We start from the raw sequence: 21,486 nt of genomic DNA, 5'->3' as shown, positions 1-21,486 counted from the left end.
CCTAAAAGGGGAGGCAGGAAGGTTTCTCGCCGTCTTTCTTGCTTTCTCCGGCACCCGCTCCCTTGTGCAGAACCATTTTCTTAGCCCCCTATGATCCTTCCAAGGTTTCCTTATGACATCTAAAAAGTATAGACATATATCACGCAAGCTACCCTTGCTGTGATCTGCTGCAGCAATCCTTCCCGGTGCTTTTCTACAGCTGCATAATATGCTTTTGTATGCAAAGCCCATCATGGGCTTAGCACATATGCTGCTGATTTATAGCAGGAGTGTTCCTGGGGGTCTGCCGCTGGGGGTTTGATCATATCATATTGTAGTTCATACTTTCCACTGTGATGCCCTGCAGGACTGATCACTTCACTTAAATCTCATATTTCCTAAATTTATTTGACCATAGACTATTTCGTTAACCCTGTTAGCTTCCCACGGAGATATTATTCTTAAGACATACTCTGAAAAAAAATTACAGGTTAATCACAAAGCTGGATTTCCTGCTAGCAAATTAAAACCTATACATCTTCCAAATAAGATGAGATAGAGTAGAGGCTCTGGCAGCATAATGCCCAAGGCCAGAGCCAAAAATGAAACAGATTGCTGGTTCTGATGTAATTATAGATATATAGATGGAAATATATAGAAGATAGATAGATGATAGATATAAGCAGACAGAAAGATAAGTAGATTGATATAAGATATATAGATAGATTTATTAAATCTTATACATCAGGATAACCATCTTCAAAAAATAGAAAGAAATGTAAATATGAAATAAACTATTAATATAATTAAGATGGAAGAGCTCTATCTAATTAATAACAATAAATCAAGACCTTCAAGCCTACATCTTATGAAAGAATATTAATATATAAATATATATACATATGTATGTATATATATATATTCCAAAAATGAAGACAATTTTCTGTTCATTTGTCAGACCAGCTCACACTAAACTTAATGAAAATACTAAGTATGAACAGGTTTCCAGGGCAGGCGGGTGTTGTTTGCATAAAGGTAGTTGGTCAATACACATCAAGGTGTCTAAAGACATGCTTGAGTTGAGTCAGCAAGTGCACTCTTATGAATTCTTTGTTTTTTCAGTTTTACGTGTATGGATGCTTTGCCTGCATATGTCTATGCACCATGTGTATACTGGGTGACTGGAGTTACAGGTGATTTTGAGCCAATCTATGGGTGCTGGGAATTACACACAGGTCCTCTGGAAGAACAGCCAGTACTGAGATATCCCCCAGCCCTTCCCCTTGAGAATTAGTGTGTGAATGTATACACAGATCCTTAGTGTCGGGAAGGTTAATTAGGCTGTAAATCGGAAACAAATATCCATCATCATAGCTGATTAAATAAGTAGGGGAAAATGAGGCTTTTGTTTGCAATGTTACTGTACAGACCATGAACATGAAAATGCACGTAAGACATTCTGATCACTAACATTAAACACACATAGTTAGGTCCAAGTACGAGTCTTATTAATCCCCACGTGTGCTCACAGGTTTCAAACGGGAGTGTTGAATAAAAACAATCAAATTTATTGCTCGATAATTTTTTAAAATCTGTATGGCTGGATGGTTAAGAATGTTTCCTACTCTTGCAAAGGGTCCAAGTTGGTTTCCTAGCACCCCACATCTGACGCCAGTTCCAGGGACTCTGATACCCTATTCTGAACCCAGAGTCATCTGTACACACTCAATCATGGGCGTGCACATGCCTGCGTGCACATGCACACACACACACACACACACACACACACACACACACACGCACGCACGCACGTGCCATATGCATAATTTAAGATAAAATAAATCTTTTAAAAATTAATTAAATGTTCATGGCAGTTTAATTTGTAACAGCCAAATTTTCTAAGCTAAATGCCCTTTTATGGGCAAATAGACAAACAAACTGGTTCGCACAATAATATACACTGACCTAGACAAAATGCAATCTGGATCATTTCAATTAAGGACTGAGAATACAGCTCAGGAATACAGTGCTCACTTAGGTTAGATCCTCAGCACTATGAATAACAAAATTAAATTCACATAGTACTCTCACAATGAGAACTTTTTAATAATAAAACCAGTGGTTGCCAGGGACTAGTAAGAGGGCGTAACTGTTGTTGTTTAGACAGGAAGTACTCCCTCAAAGGCCTGTGTATGTATTTCAAGCTCTGTCCCCAATGCAAGTAGTGCTCAGAGGCCGGTCTTCAGGGAAATGTCTCCAGAAGGTTGTGTCCATTTCGGTTACTTGATAAAATGCCCTGACAAAAAGCAACTTAGGGGAGTGTCCTGCTTTGCATCTCTGTTGTTACGATAAAAAGCACCTTATAGAAGGAAGAGTTTACTCTGGCGTGTGATGCCAGAGGGATATACATCCATCATTGCAGGGGACCGTGGGGCAAGCGGCAGCAGGCAGGACGACAGGCCCAGGGAGCTTAGAGGCACGTCTCCAAATGCAAGAACACAGCAGAGACTGCGAAGACAGTGAACTGGAAATGTCTCCAGGCTACTAATCTCAGAGCCTGCTCCTATAACAGCGCTTCCTTCAGCAAGGCTGCTACCACCTCCGCAAACACGGCCGCAAACCGGAGCGTTCCCCTGTTCAAATACATGAGACCCTCATTCAACCCACTGCCCCGAGAACGGGTTTGTTTTAGCTGCCGTTCCCGGCAACAGCAGTCCATCCACTAGGAGAATCACATCACGGGGCTCAATAACTTGTCTTGAACGTCAGACTCTTCCGTTTTGTTTCCGCCACAATCTTTATCCGTGCTGACTATAAATCATTGCATCCACGACGTTTTTGTAAACTTCATTGATCGTCGTGTGTGTGGGGGGGAGGCGTGAAAGGAACAACCTTCTGGAATCCTTGGTCGCCTCCACTGAGGGTAATCTTCATCATCAACCCGAAGAAATCGAGAACGACATGGGAACACACCTGAAGGTTGCTAAGTGCTTTTGTCTAATAATAAGCGCATTCACTTTTTAAGATAAAACGCTTGTCCTACGAGAATAAAAGATACAATGAGATGTACATCTCGAATCTGGAAAATAGGTGAGGAAAGGTTTTTTTTCTTTTTTCTGAATTCTCAAAAATTTTATTTTTGTGAAGAAATCTGATGCTTCCTCATTTTTTTTCTGTTTTAGAAATTTGTAATTCCCGCCTCCACTGATTTAAGATTTTTCTCCATAATATGTATTTTACATACTATATCTGCACCTTGAAATGTGCTTAGGGATTTTATTATAGTTATAGATTGTATTTTTGTGCCCTTGCTGAGGTCTGTAGTCAGAGCTCTAATTCCAGGAAAAATTTCCTCTATCTGACTTCTAACTATGACTACCTGCCCCCACTCTCCTTCCAAGGTCGTAGTTAGTGCTCACAGAGAGTTTTAACAAGCGGTGTCCCTCGCCGAGTTATTCATCTCAATCAGCTTTTCCATGTTTGTTTGCTTGTTTGTTTGTTTTTGTTTTGTTTTTTCTTTTTTCCGAGTTTCTGAGTGAATTCACAAGCATTTCGGATGAGCCCTTAAGATGAGGAGGTTGCTGCTTGCTGCCTTTGTGCACTGAGGCTCCCTCAGCCTGTTTGTATTTGAAAGCTGTGTTTGCTGACCATGTCTTAGAAACAAATAAGGGCTTACTTTAAATTTCCATCTGTGCTCTGAAATAAGATCTTTCACAAAGAGACACTGACTTCTCCCCCAGATTGGTTCCCACATGAGTCTGCCTAACACCCTCCATCGAGGCTTTTGGGTCATCCTTGTCCAATGGAGTCCAGTAACGGGAAGCTGCGGTAGATTGAAACCAGAGAAGTCGTTGCTCAGAGCTTCTAGGCCTAGATGAAGGGAGAGTGAACCAGTTTGGCTGCCCTGTGGGTTCAGCCCTACCTCTGCTCCCCCAGGAATAGTGGGAGCTTTGTCCATTGACGCCTCCCCCTCTTCCAGTAAGTGGGAGCTAAGCATCCATCCCTAGGGTGTCAGTTCCTACCCGAATGTCTACTGTACATCCCAAAACAGATGGAAAGCTCAAGGTACAACTTCACCCACTCCCTCAGCTCTGCCTCAGCTCCTCCTTGCGGCCTTCTGTACTGGGGCAGGCTCCTTAGCTGCTCTTGTAGCTGTTCAACCTCCCCGGTCAGGTCCCAGCAGCTCACACTCTGCAGAACTTGGCTCCTCCATCCAGTGGGTGATACCTTGCAAGCATTCCCAGAGCTAGGATGAATATTGACATTCCTCTGGTAACTTCATGGGACAGAAAGAATTAGCTATATCGGGTTTGAACTAGAGCACTGGCTCCACATTTTGAAATGACCGCTCTTACATTTCCAAATAGTAGCATAGCAAAATAACTTATTTTTAACAACTTCTGTTTTCTCCTACCACCGAATTGGTTCTAATAGTGTTCAAAGTGATATGCTCCTGGGAATACAATCGGGCTGTCTGTAAATGGCAGTGTCATTTCCAAGGGTTTGGCAGTGATACTCCCAGCTTACACCTCAGTAGCTGAGAAGATTTACAGTGTGGAAAAACCCTGACTTTATTTGCTTTTCTGACACTGTCTTGAGTTCTTTACCAGGAAGTTTGAGGTTATTGGGCTCACACTAAGCTCAATGTCGGAAGCTTTCCTGAGGAAATCGTTTCTCAGTAGCGTCACATTTTCTCACTATAAGGGTCCTTCTTCTGGCCCTGATTTGATGGAGAGTCTTATTAAAATATGGACTAGGGATTCAGCTCTGTTTGTAGAGTTTTTGCATGAAGCCCCAGGGTTGATCACCAGCACCACACACACACACACACACACACACTCAGTTTGGAGGTGCATTGCTCTAACACCAGAATTTGGGAGGCAGAGGCAAGGGAATCAGAAACCCTAGGTCATTCCCTCTTGGCTACATAACAAATTTGAGGTCAGACTGTGACACATAAGACCTGTCTCAATTTTTTTTTTTTTTAATTTTATCAAAATATGTCAGGATCTAAGAAAAGTATATCCTACCTGTCCGTCACTGACAGTTGTTGGTATTCTGTCTCTGTATTTTTGTGCATTGAACATGCTGATAACTAGCTGTAGTAAATATAGTATTTGTGTCAATGTGGAAAGGCAGTAGTTTGGTGCCAGGATACTGGCATCAGAAACTGTTATTTGAACACTGACACTAGGTGGCTCGGTTGTTACGAGAGGGCACTTACTGCTCTTCCAGGGGACCCAAGCTGGGTTCTCCGCACCCAGGGCAGGACGCTCATTGCCACCTCTAGGTCCAGCTCTGGGGAAGCCAATGCTGTCTTCTGGTCTCTTCAAGCACCTGCACTCATGCAAACTCACAATTAAAAATAAAAGAAATCTTTTTTCTTGTAAAGAAATCAAGATCTGAGCTCTAGGCATATTGCTGTTTTTTTTTTAATAACTCCCACTCTGGGTCTTGGGTTTCCTCTCTAATGTGGTAAGCACCAACAAGTGGAACCCACACAGACAAAAACTCCTTAAGTAATATCTGTAGTAGTGGCCTCTCGTGGGTCCCCAGCCCACAAGTAACGACATCGAGACTTTTTATTAATTAGGAAAGCTCTGCCTATAGCTTAGGCTTGCTCATAACTAACTCTTACGACGTAAATTACCCGTTTATATTAATCTACATTCTATCAAATGGCATTACCTCTCTTCCACCCTGCACCTCCTATTTCCTCTCCCTGTCTCCTGACATCTCCTGCATGACTACATTCCTTCCTCCTTTTCCTCCTTTCTCTCCTTAAAAGCCCTGCCTATCCCCCCTGCCTAGCTATTGGCTTTCACCTTTCTATTACACCAATCACAACAATGCACTTCATACACTGTACAAATATCCATGAAAACAAATCCTGACTCAAAACCTGCTGACAGCAACTGTTATAGTCCTGCTGTCTTCCCTTCCACTTTATAATGGCACAATCATCAGCTAATAACTTTCACTGTGTACTCTAACCATGGCCGGTTGCTAGCTCGGTGGCCTCCTCCTTTTTAAACTCTTGATTTTTTTTTTCTTTGTCTTAGAACACACCTTTTGGTAGTTACTCCCCACTTAAAAAAATGATATATTTAAGAACATGTCTCTCTTCTGTATAAATGCAAATGGCAACTTGATTAGGTATAGATTAGGGGAATACTATGTTTTCATTTAAGCTCCATGGAGATTCCCTTTTTGTTGTTGGAAGCCAAAATTATTTCTTCGTCTACAACCAAACCTGAAGCCTGTGCCCCCTCAACATTTACAGTATTATATGTTAATATAGGAAAGCAAAAATGCACATTCAGTTCTCAGGCTAAGAAATGTCTTAGCCTTTAAACAATCTTAGGATTCTTTTGGCTACAAGTAAAGACAGTCACGTTGGATTGGAAGAGGAAACTTTAATTGAGAGGGTGCCTCTATCAGAGTGGCCTGCGGGCAAGCTTAAGGTACACTTTCTCCATTGATGATTGATGTGGGAAGGTCCAGGTCACTGGGCTGGTGGTCCTGGGTGCTGTAAGAAAGCAGGCTGAGCAAGCCATGGGGAGCAAGCCACTGAACAGCATCCTCCATGGCCTCTGCTACAGCTCCTGCCTTGAATTCCTGCCCTGACTTTCTTCCATGATGGACCTGTGACCTAAGAGTTGTACGCTGGGAAAAAAAAAAAAAAAAAAAAAAAAAAAAAAAACTTTCCTATCCAAGTTGTTTTTGTTCATGGTGCTTTCTTTATCACGGCAATAGAAACCCTAAAATACTTAATGATTTAAAAAAAAACAATAACAACAGCAGCTATTCAACCTGACCCAAACTCAAAAAGACAAAAACTATATGTCCTGCCTCATATGTGATCCCAATCTGTAACATATGCATGTGATACCTAAAATTCTTTTCCTTGGGGAGAGACCTAAGTAGTGTCTCCTCCTCTGAGGTCCCAAAGCATAAGCCAAGCAGTGTATAAATATGGATAAACTTCAAAAACCTTAAAGAGAAATTGAAAGACTAAGAATGGGAAGTTTGGAAGATTGGGGCGGGCTGAAGGACCCACAGAAGAGGAAAGGGGACTGGAAGGGTTTATAAGAGGAGCTGGGGGTACAGAGGAATTGGGGAAGATGTGAAGGAAACAGAATTTACTAAAACACACCTTGTCCAAAAATGCCACAGTGATGCCCAATACCTCCCATAATAGTTTTTAAAATACAAAAATTGAAAACGACAAAACCAGCAGCTATTCACTTAGGAAATGTTGGTGAAGGATGGGTTTCCTGGTCTGGTTTGTGCTGGTTCAGCTAAGTTCTGTGGGAGCATGCCTGCCCGTCTTAAGCAGTGAGTTTTCTGGATAAGAAGCTGTACTCAGGCAAGAAGCTGTTAGGGAACTGCCAAACAGGGTGGCTTGAACGGCCGGCCCTGTGTCCGTTACCCATGTCCCTTCACATGGCGTCAGGGTGGCTTGAACGGCTGCCCCTGTGCCTGTCACCCATGTCCCTTCACATGGCATCAGGGTACCAAAGCAGCAGGCAATCCCCTGTGGCACTAGAGCTCTCAAAACCTCTGCTTGTTTTACAAATGTTAGCAAGCCACAGGCCAAGAAAACCAGATGGCAGACAAATATGTTCATGTTTTCAGCTGCCAAAGGGAGCCTGGGATAAATGTCTCAGATGGAATTTCCAGAATTGTCGTGATTTTCCCAACATGAATCAAGATCTCATTTCCAGAGTGATCTAGAGTAGGGCAACTTCTGAACCTCAGGCTGCTGCACTGAAAACTGGGAATAAATGCTTGCACTATGGGCTACTATGAGGCTGGGTGGGACTGGGTGTGTGTCTGTGTGTGAGTGTGTGTGTGTGTGAGTGTATGTGTGTGTCTATGTGTGTAAGTGTGTGAGTGTGTGTCTATGTGTGTGAATGTGTGTGAGTATGTGTGTCTGTGTGCTTATGTCTGTGTGTGTGAGTGTGTCTATGTGTGTGAGTGTGTGTGAATGTGTGAATGTGTGTGAGTATGTGTCTGTGTGCCTATGTCTATGTGTGTGAGTGTGTCTGTGTGTGTGTGAGAGTATGTGTGTGTCTGTGTGTGTGAGCGTGTGTGAGTGTGTGTGAGCATGTGTGTGAGTGTATGTGTGTGTGTCTATGTGTGTGAGTGTGTGTGTGACTGTGTGTGAGTGTGTGACTGTGTGTGACTGTGTGTGTGTATTTGTGTGTGAGCATGTGTGTGACTGTGTGTGAGTGTGTGTGACTGTGTGTGTGTGTTTGTGTGTGAGCATGTGTGTGAGTGTGTGAGCATGTGTGTGAGTGTGTGTGTGTGTGTGTAAGTGTGGGTGGAATCTAGACTTTAGAAGGGAGACCAAGAGAGGACAGTACTGAGTGTTGAGGAAGGACAGGATGCAGATAACAAGACACATGAGAGAGGATAAAGAACGTATCAAGTCAAGTTTTCTATAGTTTCAATTCCATTAAAGCCTTTCCGTTTTCATTACAAACAAATTAATTCAACTGTGTGGATATGGAAGTAGTGAATACACTTTTGGTATGCAAAGGACCTAACGCATGCTTCTCCTTGAGTTGTGAAAGTTGTGCTTCCGTTTTGATCCCACTGACCATTAGTGAAACAGGAATCGGACATGATTGTCATCGAATGCATTTGTTACACTGACTCTCAGAGAAATAACTTTTTAAAAAATTTATCCTGAGAGAAGAGGTTTCGTAGCCTGATTTTTTTCCCTTTCTTTCTGTTTAAAACTCTACCAAATGGTTCCACTTATTTACTATGCAAACTGTAGTGCTATACATAAAATAAAGAATGGTTTCAATATATACATTAATCTGGGTGTTGCAGTGCACGACAATCAGTGGGTTTCTATGAGTCTTAGGACATCCTGGTCTACATAGGAAACACCAGTCCAGCTAAGGCTACATAGTGAGATCTTGTCTCAAAATGTAATATACTCACATTAATGTATCACAATTATATATACTAATATTTATTGTATTAATATATCATATAGAACTTTATTTAATATACAACTATATAATGATTAATCGCATTAATATATAGCCCTAAACACAATGACTAGTACATAGTAATCATGCATTTAATTTTTAATTTATCTTACTCGCTGCTCTTGCTGAATTCTTTGAAGTACCACCAGTACAAGGACTTACAAGAACGCTACTCAAGCCAGATACCGTGACTCACGCTCATAATCCCAGCACTTCGGGAGGCAGGAGCAGAAAGATCACAAATTTGAATCTAGCCTAGGTTACACAGCAAAACCCTGTCCGTGTGCAGTTTGGGAGTCAAGACTTTGGCGTCTGTAGTTCCTGAATGTGATAGCCATCACTGAAAAATAACAAAACACGGTAAACACACTACTGTGGCTCCATGGTTTCCTGTTTGTAGCTGTCACCTTGACGTCTTTCATAAAGTCTGAGTATTGCTCTGATATGGTAGGTAGGCCCTCCTGAGCCTCTAAGTTCTGTCTCCGCTGTATCTCTTATATTCACTATTCACCTTCATTTTCCTAAAATACTCTGAGAAGACTCAATTTATGCTCCACCTGATTAAATTGAATTTCCTCCCTTGTCCAATAGGTTATTCAGCATTCTTTTAACTTAGCAGTCACATTGATCTCCATGGTGGGCTAGGTGTGGACACTGGAACCCATTTAATGGCAGTTCCCTTTTGTTAAGGAAAACGGCATGCATATTTACACACATGGACTGGCTATTTCAACAGTATTCTCTTTTTTTTTCTCCCTTTCCTTAACCTGCTTAGAGAAATACATATTCACATTTTCAAGGGTGTTCAGTAAATTTGCGGTAGCATTCATGTCATGGATTCCCCTGGAAAACACTCATGAACCTATAGCAAGTTCTGTGCGGGACATCAAACAACGGCTCAGATGCCATCTGTGCAGGTTTGCGTAAGAGTAACCGACATAGGCTCGTGCGTGTTAGTGTTTGCTTCCCAGTTGTTGGAGTGTCCCCTCCCTCTCTCTGTCTCTCCCCCCGGCTTTCAGATCAGGATGTAAAGCTCTCATCTACTCCTCCAGCACCATGCCTGCCTACCGGCCACCTTGCTCCCACTACGATGACCATGGTCTAACCCTCTTAAAATTGTTAGCAAGCCTCCAGATAAAAGCTTGTTTTCTAAGTTGCTTCAGTCACGGTTTCATCATAGCAACAGAACAGTAACGAAGACACCCTCTTTACCCTCAAAGCTCATATAATTTACAGTGCAGAACAATAAAAACAAACTGTAGAGTCTATGAGTGGTACATCAAGAACAAGTCTGTAGTTCCCAAGAAGGGAAAATGTTGTAATTAAAAGTGTGAGTGTGTCCACCAGAAAAACTAGGAAACAAGGAGGGCCCTAAGAGAGACATGCATGGTCTCCTGGAGAAGGGGAAAGGGACAAGATCTCCTGAGCAAATTGGGAGCATGGGGGGAGGGGAGAGGGAGTTAGGAGAAAGAGAAGGGGAGAAGAGGAGGGGAGAGGAGGACATGAGGGAGCAGGGAGATTGAGACGGGAAGAATAGAACAAGAAAAGAGATACTATAATATAGGAGCCATTATAGGTTTAAGGAGAAATCTGGCACTAGGGAAATGTCCAGAGATCTACAAGGATGAACCCAACTAAGAATCTAAGCAGTTGTGGAGAGGCTGCCTTTCATGTCCTTCCCCTATAATGAGATTGATGACTACCTTATATGCCATCCTAAAGCCTTCATCCAGTAACTGATGGAAGCAGTTCAGCTAAACACTGAACTGAACTCCTGGAATCCAGTTGCAGAGAGGGAGGAGTGATGAGCAAAGGGGTCAAGACCAGGTTGGAAAAACCCCTAGAAACAGATTACCTGAACGAGGGGGAGCTCAGAGACCCCAGTCTGATCGCTGGGAAACCAGCATAGGACCGACCCAAACCCCCTGAACATGGATGTTAGTTAAGAGTACTGGGCATTCTATGGGGCCTCTGGTAGCAGATCAGTATTTATCCCTAGTGTACAAATGGACTTTGGGAGCCCATTCCACATAGATGGATACTCTCTCATCCTAGACACATGGGGGAGGGCCTGGACCTTGAGCCAACAGATATGACAGACTTTGAAGACTCCCCATGTAAGGCCTCACCCTCCCTGGGGAGCAGAAAAGGGATGGGATAGGGGTTGGGGGGGATGGGGAAGAGGGGAGGGAGAGGAAACTGGGATTGACATGTAAAATAAGCTTGTTTCCGAATATAAATTTAAAAAATGTGTGTGTGTGTCCTGAAAAAAAGAAAACATAAGACGACTTCATTACATGCCCTCAGCATCTCAGTGGTGTAGATCCCCAGTTACAAAACCAGATTTTTGAAGCAAGTAGTCTGATTTTGGAGCTCATTCAGTATGGTCATATGGAGTGTGTGAGTATCTGGGGTGGGTAGGTGAGACATGATGGGAAGAAGTAAAGAAATTCCAAGCTGGGGATCATTAAAATTATGTAGGCTTACAATAGCATGTATAGCTTACAATAGCGTGTGTAGCTTACAATAGCGTGTGTAGCTTACAATAGTGTGAGTATCTTACAATAGCGTGTGTAGCTTACAATAGTGTTTGTAGTTTACAATAGTGTAAGTAGCTTACAATAGCGTGTGTAGCTTACAATAATGGGTGTAGCTTACAATAGCGTGTGTAGCTTACAATAGCGTGTGTAGCTTACAATAGTGTGAGTATCTTACAATAATGGGTGTAGCTTACAATAGCGTGTGTAGCTTACAATAGTGTGTGTAGCTTACAATAGTGTGTTTAGTGTTGGGTTAAGAAAGTCCCACCATACATGAGAGGAAATGGCCTTTGCTTGGGAGAAACAGAAATGTAACTGCCGAGGACAAAGAGTCAAAAAGAAGGGACAACTACGCCATCAGGGTTCCTCAAAAATATTTTCGAGAGCCTTAATAGAAGACGAGGCGCCCAGTGTCGCTGCAACTTAACAGACCATGACTGCCTGATGTCCATCTGGCCTTTTCCAAAGAGAAACAGAGGAGGGGGGAGTGGTTAGGGGAGGGGGGTAAAGAGGGACAGAGAGGGGAGGAGGGGAGGGGAGGGGGGAAATGATGGTCAGGGTATAAAAGCATAAATAAAAGTATTGTTGAGGGATCTTTGACAAAATAAACAAGATTATTTCATCAATAATTGAAAATGCGGGTGGAGAGATGGCTCCGTTCGTGAAGTGTGTAATTTGCAACTGTGAGGACATGAGTTCAATGAGTAGAACACACATAAAAATCTGGGCATGGTGGCTCATTGCTTATAATCCCAGCAACGGGGAAGCGTGGAGACACACAGACTCTGGGGCTCGCTGGTAGCCACATAGAACTGAAGGGACTTGTGTCAAAGCACAAGGTGTTTTTGGTCCCTGAGGAACACCCTCGAGGCCGTCCTCCCTCCCAGGCTCACAGACACACACAAACATGAACACACATGGTGGGAGGCAGAGGCTGAAAATGGAAGCCGTGATGGTAGGGCCTTGCCCGTAATAACCTAACCAAGAGCCTGAAGCAAGATTGCTGTGAAACCAAGTCAGCTTCCATCACAGTAACGGAGCCTGTCTCAACCAACCAATCAATAGGGAAAAAATTGGAAACACGCTCAAGGTGTCACGATGTAATCCAGTTCCCTCAGTGTCACCCCACTGCTATATAATGCCTAGGACAAATGCTTCATAGCACAAGGAAATGCTTGTGATGTTTGGGCAGGGAGGTAGGCGGGGACAGAATTACAGATTGGTGATGATGATGTCATGGTACTAAACATTAAGAACTATTGGAACCTAAATGGAATGTGTCTGATAACTGTCTTTTCTGTGGGGATGCTCCTGTCCTCTCCCTCTCTGCCTGAATTCCTCTGCATCTGAGGTTTTTACACAACTCTGTGCCAGCTCCAGCTCTGACAGCCAATGGTGTGCGCCTCTTCCCAGCCCCACGCTCAGCTGTATTGAAGTTTGAAATTGACAGAAGTATTTATACCGCAGCATGCTATGAATTAATGGATTTTCTTCTTGGGGGCCAAGTACCCACCCAAAAAAACAAACAAACAAACAACAACAACAACAAAAGCAGAGCCTACCTCTAAAATTCAAAGAGTAAAAGGCATCTGTCACCATGGCGACAGTAGCAAGGTGGTTGCCTCATGACTGAAAGTAAGAAGGATCCCTGGACCCGCTCAGCACTGACAGCCTGACTCATGCACTCTGACTGGTCCCTGCCATATCTCAACATGCTATACTCTTTGTCTTGTGTGTGCACGCATGTGCGTGTTTGTGTGTGTGGCTGTACTTGTATGCATTTTTCAAGGCACAACCCACCTTGTCTATTTAACGAGGTCTCTTGGGATTTGGACATGCTAAGTAGGAATGCTGTTCTCTCCATGTGTTATTTTAAAATATATCCATCCTAGTTACATCTGTGTGTGTATGTGCTGAGGACAACGTATGTGCTTATGCCTTTGGATGCCAGCCGAGTCCAGGGCGTTGGATCCCCTGGAATTAGCATTATAAACGGCTGTGAGCAGCCTGCTGTGGGTGCTGGAAACCAAACACCCGTCCTCTGCCACAGCAACAAGCACCCTTGACTGTGAGCCGCCTCTCCAGCACGAGTCTCCTGCCCTTGCCTTCCCAATCACTTATTTTAAATATCTATCCTGCCTCTCACACAGAATGTGCTTTTATTTTATATAAGAAAGGTGACTTAGGTCAAGTCTCCAAATACATACTTCGTAGGGCAGAAATAGTTCCATTACTTACATCTTAAAAAATAAATAAACAAATAAACAGTGAAGAAACGCTGTTGCTAAAACTTGAGTGGAAAGAATGAACCAAAGAAAAGCGGCTGAGTGGCGCCATTTGACCCCCTGGTTACAACTAGAAAAGGTTAACACTGTGCTCTTTCTCAGAATTAAAAGCTCTGAAAACCATCCCCTCTGAAAACCCCCTGATGATATACCCACGACCATTGCACACACACACACACAAATGCACGCGCATACACACACACACACACACACGAATGCACGCACGCACACATGCACACACACACAAATAATTGGCTGTTTGATTGCAGTCAGATGGCTTCTATTTCATTCTGCACTTCTAAGTGAATGTGGAGGGTGGTAAAACAACAGAGATGTGGTAAAAGGAGAAGAAAGTAGTGAGCAGAACAGACAGACAGCGTCCTTTCTTGATATACAAGAGTCTTGAGCACCTGATCTGACGGAGAGGGTGTATGTCCTGGGGGATACAAGGGAGACACTTGTTGGTTGCTAGAGCAAAGACTTGGGGGGGCATCGTAGAAAGGGGCTGTGAGTTCAAGGGCAGGGTTTGTTCCTGGAGCCAGGAAGGGCCCTGTCTTTCCCAGGAGAAGAAAAGAAGGTGGGATGTGTAGAAGGAAGAAGTTGAGACACTGATGATTGAGAGTCTCGATACTCTCGGTGAAACCATGCACAGAAAGACGATGTCGAAAGTTCTGGGATCTGCCAAACCTGCCAAGTCTAAGTATATGTGCTAAAACACGGCCCGACGTTTGCGGAGTTGGGCAGGTTCACACACTTCTCCTATTTACACAATGTCTCTACACCTCATTTTTAATGACGAGGACAGCCCCAAGTTAAGAAACGTACTCACATCCACTCTCCTGGTAACTGGTGAAGCTGAGATTTAAACTTAGGACTTGCAGTTCCGAGTCATGGGCTTGTACTGACCCAATGTAGTCAAAGAGTAATGTGGGGAGTTACTCAGTATGGGGGGGGTGAATTCTGCAGCCTCTGGCTGTCCCCAGTGTCCGGAAGAGCCAGCGGGGTCTCGTTGCCTGGTGATTTCCTCCCCACACCCATCTTGCCTCTCCTTTAGTTTTGAAAGTCCCCTAGTTTGCTTTCTGTTGCTGCGATAAACACTACTGCTAAAAGCAGCTTGGGGAGGAGAGAGTCTATTTTATTTTACAGCTTGCAGTCAGCAAAGGAAGCCAGGACAGGAACCGAAGCCGAGGCCTTAAAGGAACTACTTGCTAGCTTTCCCCTGACATGAGCTCAGCCAGCTTTCTTACATAGCCCAGATCTACCTATCTACCTGCGTAGGGGTGACACTGCGGCCTGTTACCACCATGAACAGGTCCACGGGCCAATCTGACGGAGGCACTTCTGCAGCTGAGCTTCCCTCTCCCCAAGTGTGTGTGTTCGCAGCCCAGATCAGCCCACACCAGGAGAGTTATACAAAGTGACTCTAACCACGGGCTCTCAATCACGCTATTTCATTTCTCACCCACAGTGTAAGTCACGCCCACGCCAACGGTCTTTCTCCTTAGAACAGAGAAGTGAGTAATGGAGACTCCTCCATCGTTTCCCAGCTTCAGCACCCGGAACACCTTCAAGACCTCTTCTCCCCTCCCACCGCCTCCCTCCCCTCTATCCTGGACATCACAAACACATACACCCTGTGGCTCTCCCCAGTGGCAACTTCCACACCAGCTCAGGAACCACTCATCATAACCTGGGAGACCACATCCTAGAGGGTTTGGAAGACAAACACTGGATAACATAAAAGTTGCTCACTCACCCATCCAGAGACACTTCAGAAACTCCGGTCACTGAGCTGAAGCACACCTTTGTCAGAGTTATGGCAGCTTTGTACCTGGAAGACAAATTAAGGACAGGAAGTTTCATTCAATTTTCTTGTTACTCTCAATGAACCTCTACACCCTACCTACAACTCTTTTTTGTTTTTCTCCTTTTTTTTATTTAAATTTCTGCTCCCCAGGGAGGGTGAGGCCTTCCATGGGGAGTCTTCAAAGTCTGTCATATCATTTGGAGCATGGCATAGGCCCTACCCCATGTGTCTAGGCTGAGAGAGAATCCCTCTATGTGGGATGGGCTCCCAAAGTCCATTCGTATACTAGGGATAAATACTGATCCACTACCAGAGGCCCCATAGACTTCCCAGTCCTCCTAACTGACACCCACATTCAGCTGGTCTGGGTCAGCCCTATGCTGGTTTCCCAGCTATCAGACTGGGGTGCATGAGCTCCCCCTTGTTCAGGTCAGCTGATTCTGAGGTTTTCTCTAGCCTGGTCTTGACCCCTTTGCTCATCACTCCTCCCTCTCTATAACTGGATTCCAGGAGTTCAGCTCAGTGTTTAGCTGTGGGTGTCTGCTTCTGCTTCCATCAGCTACTGGATGAAGGCTCTAGGATGGCATATAAGGTAGTCATCAATCTCATTATCGGGGAAGGGCATTTAAGGTAGCCTCTCCACTATTGCTTAGATTGTTATTGGGGTCATCCTTGTAGATCTCTGGGCATTTCCTTAGTGCCAGATTTCTCCTTAAACCCATAATGGCTCCCTCTATTATGGAATCTCTGTTCTTGTTCTCCTCTATTCTTTCCCTGTCTCAATCTTCCTGCTCCCTCACGCCCGCCTCTGCCCTCCTCTTCTCCGCTTCTCTTTCTCCTAACCCTCTGCTCTCTCTCCATGCTCCCAATTTTCTTGGGAGATCTCATCCCTTTTCCCTTCTCCGGGGACCACGCATGTCTACCAACAACTCTTTAACAGAGTTCATTTGGGGGTTGGAGAGATGGCTCATCAGTTAAGGGCACTGGCTGCTCTTGTAGAGGACCTGGATTTGGTTCCCAGCACCCACATACATGGCAGCTCACACCCATCTCTAACTCTAGTTCTGGAAGATCTGATGCCTCTTCTGACTTCTGCGGGTTCCTGCACACACCTGGTATACACACATACACTCAGGCACATGCAGTAAAATAAAAATAAATTACTATTTAGTATAGAGCACATATGAAAACCATGGACCTGAAGCAATGATTTAAGTTACCTATTTATTCAATTTTACCTCTTTTATTTACATAATTTTAGATTTTTGTTTTACTTTTCATTGTGTCAGTGTGCCTCTGTCTGCATCTGTGTCTCTGTGTGGGGATGTGTGCACATGTGTGGGGAGGTCAGAGTCATTTATCACCCCCCCCCCCCCGAGCTGGAGTTACAGGCTGTGTGGATCATCCAGTCTGGGTGCTGGGAGTCACACTTGGGTCCCCTGCAGGAGCAGTGCATTCTCTTAGGTCTAAGCCGCCTCTCCAGCCCCATCTCTTTCCTTCAACTGAGGGTCACACTCCCTGCCTGTGGCCACATAACTGAATGTGGGAGTCGTGAAAACTTCCGCAGCCATGTAAGGTTTATAAAACGCACAGCATTCAAACCCAATGAAGCCAGGATGTTTCTGGCGGTGGTGGGCCAAGGTGCATTGTGCAATTCCACAGCAGCTATATGCCCAGAACACATAACACACACACACACACACACACACACACACACACACACACACAGAGTCACGCTGTCCACCGCCCAGCACCAACCCACCCACACTGCCTGAAATAGCCCAGCCCAAACAGGAGTCGATCACACGTTAGAACTGCAAGACCTTACCTGTACATGCAAAGTGTCCTACTCTCAAAGAAACACAATGGCTTAATCACAGAAAACAAAGACTCTCTAATTTTTTTTTTTAATATTTTACCATGCTCAGCATCTTAAGCATTAAATAAGCCTGTCTGTGGGCTGTATCATGATAGAAAGTTGGTTTTTGTAGATTGCTGTTTCAGTTACTGGCTTGAGTTTTAGGGAGGAAATCATTAAATGAATTTTGGATTGGGACTAGGGACAGAATTCTCAACCATTTCCAACGTGGCCTTAAGCACCCTTCTGCCATCCTGCGGTATGTGTGTATGAAGCAGTGTGTCCAGAACTGATGCTTGTAAAAATCAGTTGTCAGTCGACTCTGAAAACAATGAATATGCTGTTTCCTGAAGTGGCAGCATTAAAAATAAGCAAGCATCCATCTCCTTGGTATGCAAATTTGGTAAATGGTAAAATTATAAGGGTACTAAAATTGTTTTAAGATGAATGGCTTTATTATCAGCAACTGTTTGATTTGTGTGCTTATCTTATATAACTATACGCTCAGAGTTTTGTAAAATTTTCTCAGGGAAAAATGGAGTCCCAAATAGAAAAAAAAACTTTAAGAGTCTCCTAAGATATCATCCTTAGGGCACAAGAACCAGCTACAAATGGATCAAAGACCCAGTGTGACCGTGAAACTAACACTGATGGAAGAGAAGACAGGCGACGCCCTTTAGAACACGGGGTGCCCTCAGATGCAGCGTAGGTGACTTCCTGGATCGGATTCTTTCTGTTCACTCAGGAACTACGCGCATCATAAAACTAAAAAGCTTCCCCACACCAAAGGGAACAGTCAGCTGAGTGGAGGGAAGCTCACAGAGGGGCGGAGTCTTTGCCAGTTCTGTATGACAGAGCATTCATCTATGGAGTATACAAAGAATTCAAAACCAGTGAATCCAGACGGCAAATGACCCAATTAAAAGATGGCTGCAGAGCTGAGCTGAGTCAGGACAGCACCTGCAGGGTGTGTTTACCCTCACAGTCATTAAATAAATTAACTAAAGTCAGTAACACCATTGATCGCCAATATATTGTGTAGAAATCATTTTCATGTGAGACTGTGTTTTTAAGTAGTCATGAAAACATGGTGTTGGGAGAAAAGGCGATGCGTGGAGTTAGAAGGCTTGGCACCTCCATCTGCCTCACCTTTAACAGAAGTCCACCTGCGGCCAAGTGCCCTCACCTGAAGAAAAACAGTTGCTTCAAAACAGCCATTTCTCTACTGCTTGTCTTGAGATATATACGTATCTGTGTGATACAAATAAATAGAGATATAAAACTATTAAGCTGAGAATGACCTTGAACTTCTGATTCTCCTGCCTTACCTTTGGTGTTGGTATCACTGTGTCCAGTTTATTCACTGCTAGGAACCAAACCCAGGCCAGCACTCTACCCACTGGGCTGCAGCCTGGCCCAACAATTCCATTTCCAGTGTCCTTGGGTTCTAAGGCAAAAGTGCCCAGGCTTTGTCTCAAGTAAATTCAGCAAAGTCGCGGTGTTCTGTTTTTAATAATAAAACATTGATACTGTTCTTACTTATGAATGACTATGTACCAGTCAGTGTGTACTATCGTTACACAATTATACACTATTGTTACCAGTCACTATTGTTACCAGTCAGTGTATACTATTGTTACACAAGCACTACAAACGAAACAGTTTCAGTCATAATAACCCTTTAGCCCCTTGGAATTACACCCTGCCCAGGCACCAGTCAGAGAAAGATACTGCAGATGGCGTGAGCAGGCGATCCAGAGAATTAGAGTCCCACAGACTCTTATTTCCAACATCCCCAACTCTATTTGTCTATCTATCTGTCTGTCTGTCTGTCTGTCTTTCTCTCCCTCAATACCTCTCTCTCCTTCTCCTTCAATATCTCAAAAGAGCAAAGTTTTTAAATTAAACACCCAGCTTGTGATACCTGCATCCAGGAGATGATGTGCAGCCCCAGAAAACAATAGAAATGAATTTAATCTGCCACACATCAAATAACTTTGCTGGCAGATGACAAAGAGCAGCAATGGCTGCTGGCCATGAATCTCCTCGTTTTGATAGCTTAAATACCACCTCTCTTGTCCCCTCTGCTCCAGATGGCTTCCACGCACCTCTCCCAGACCTACTTGGTTTCCACTAAATTCTCTGAAGGAAACACCAAGAAAGTATCAGTCGCAACGCTCCACAATAAGAGTGTTCATCTGTGAGGTTAATCTCATGAGCCAGAGTGTCGAGGACCCCGAATGTCACCTCAGGCCTGTGGACTCTTGTCTTTCAGGCCATTCCATTCTAAGTGTGCCTCTCCTCCCCACCCCAGAAGCAACAACAGAGGAGTCATTGTGAGCTCAGTGGGTCTCCGGGTCTCTGGTAAATGGGAGCCGTCGTTATTAATGCACGTGGGACACGCTAACACAGAAAGAACTGGTTCTGACCCCTGCAGTGTGAAAACTAGAGAGCATCTGAACATCTTGCACTTTCCCCCTTGCTTGTAAAATAGAGGGAACGGGAGCCAGAGCAGTTGAACCATTTGCCAAAATTATTGTGAGTTACTGTTGAGTGAGGACAGGAAGTTGGGCGAGAATTTGGTGAGTTCTTTTTTTTTTTTTTAACAAAGTATGTAGGAAATGGGAAATTAAAAACCGAGCACCCCAATGTGTGGAATGAAACAGTTTATTCCAAGAAGCAATCAGGAGGGAGAAGAGATACAAACAAGAGCCCACAGTAAAGCCTAAAGCTTGAACGGGAATTGATGGGATGGCACATTCCCAGTGGGTAGAGGGATGGGGACGTTTTTCCAGCAAGGCAGGCAGCGCAGGAAGCTTCACTGGCAGCCAGGCTCCCATAGGATGACTGAGGGCAGGTCTGTCAGGAGCACTCTGCTGAGGGTAAGCACTAGTTATCTGTCACGCTTGCAACTTGGATGATACACTCCCTTCTTTCGGGAGAACGATGTGGGATCAAAGGGGATACAGTCTGCTTTTGTTTTGTTTGCTTTGTTTTGTTTTGGGGTTTTGGGGTTTTGCCTTTTAAATTTATTTTCTTTAATTTATTCTTCTCTCATGTATTTATTGCATGCCATCTGTGGTTTCTCCCCTTCCCCCTCCTCCCAACCCCTCCCTTCCTCCCAGGTCCCCCCCCAAATCCACTCCTCCTCCTCCTCTCAGAAAAGGGAGGCCCCCCCCCCAGGGATATCAACAAAACGCGGTGTGTCAAGTTATAACCAGATGAGGCACAGCCCCTCATATTAAGGCTAGATGAAGCAACCCAGTAGGAGGAAAAGGGCCCCCAAAGCAGGCAAAGGAGTCAGAGATAGTTCCCACTCCCACAGGAACACCAAGCTACACAACCATAACATATATGCAGAAGACATAGATCAAACCCATACAGGTGCCCTGATTGTCGGCTGAGTAAGACACGTTCTTGGAGGACTGCTCACTACCCTCCCTTGGGAACTGTTTTCTTTTTTAAATAAGTCTCAAAAATTATTAGATAATGTAATGATCTAGAGAGTAGAAATAACACTTGTTCCTTTATTAGTATATGTGGAAAACCAAGTGTTTTACATATTTTACATATTTTAATCTTTACAAAACCACAATGATGAGGTTCTCTGATTGTGTCCCCATTTCACACATAATGAATCTCAGGCAGAAAAGATTAATACGCTTTCCCAAAGCCATAGATCTGCTTCATAGTAGAACCCAGCCTTATTGTGGAAAACAACAGAGCTTTAGAACTAAAGTCTGCATTCAAATCCCTGCTCGCCCCTTCTACGATGCATCCGCATTTCTCGCCCGGCAATGTGCTCATATGGCTATGACATTATAGGGATTTTCCAAGGTTTGCAAAGTAGGCAATCCTGTATTTTTACTTCAAGAGACTTCCCACCAAATTTGTAAATACTGTTTCAGAAAAGATATGACGTGCAATATTTCCTTCCGGTCACAGAGTGTCAGGGAGATGGGAAAGGTGTCAAACAGAAGGAAGAAATAACAGAAGAAAGCCTGCCTGA

Source organism: Phodopus roborovskii, unplaced genomic scaffold (assembly GCF_943737965.1).
Source record: "Phodopus roborovskii unplaced genomic scaffold, PHOROB, whole genome shotgun sequence".
Lineage (NCBI taxonomy): Eukaryota > Metazoa > Chordata > Mammalia > Rodentia > Cricetidae > Phodopus > Phodopus roborovskii.
This window is presented reverse-complemented; position numbering follows the sequence as displayed.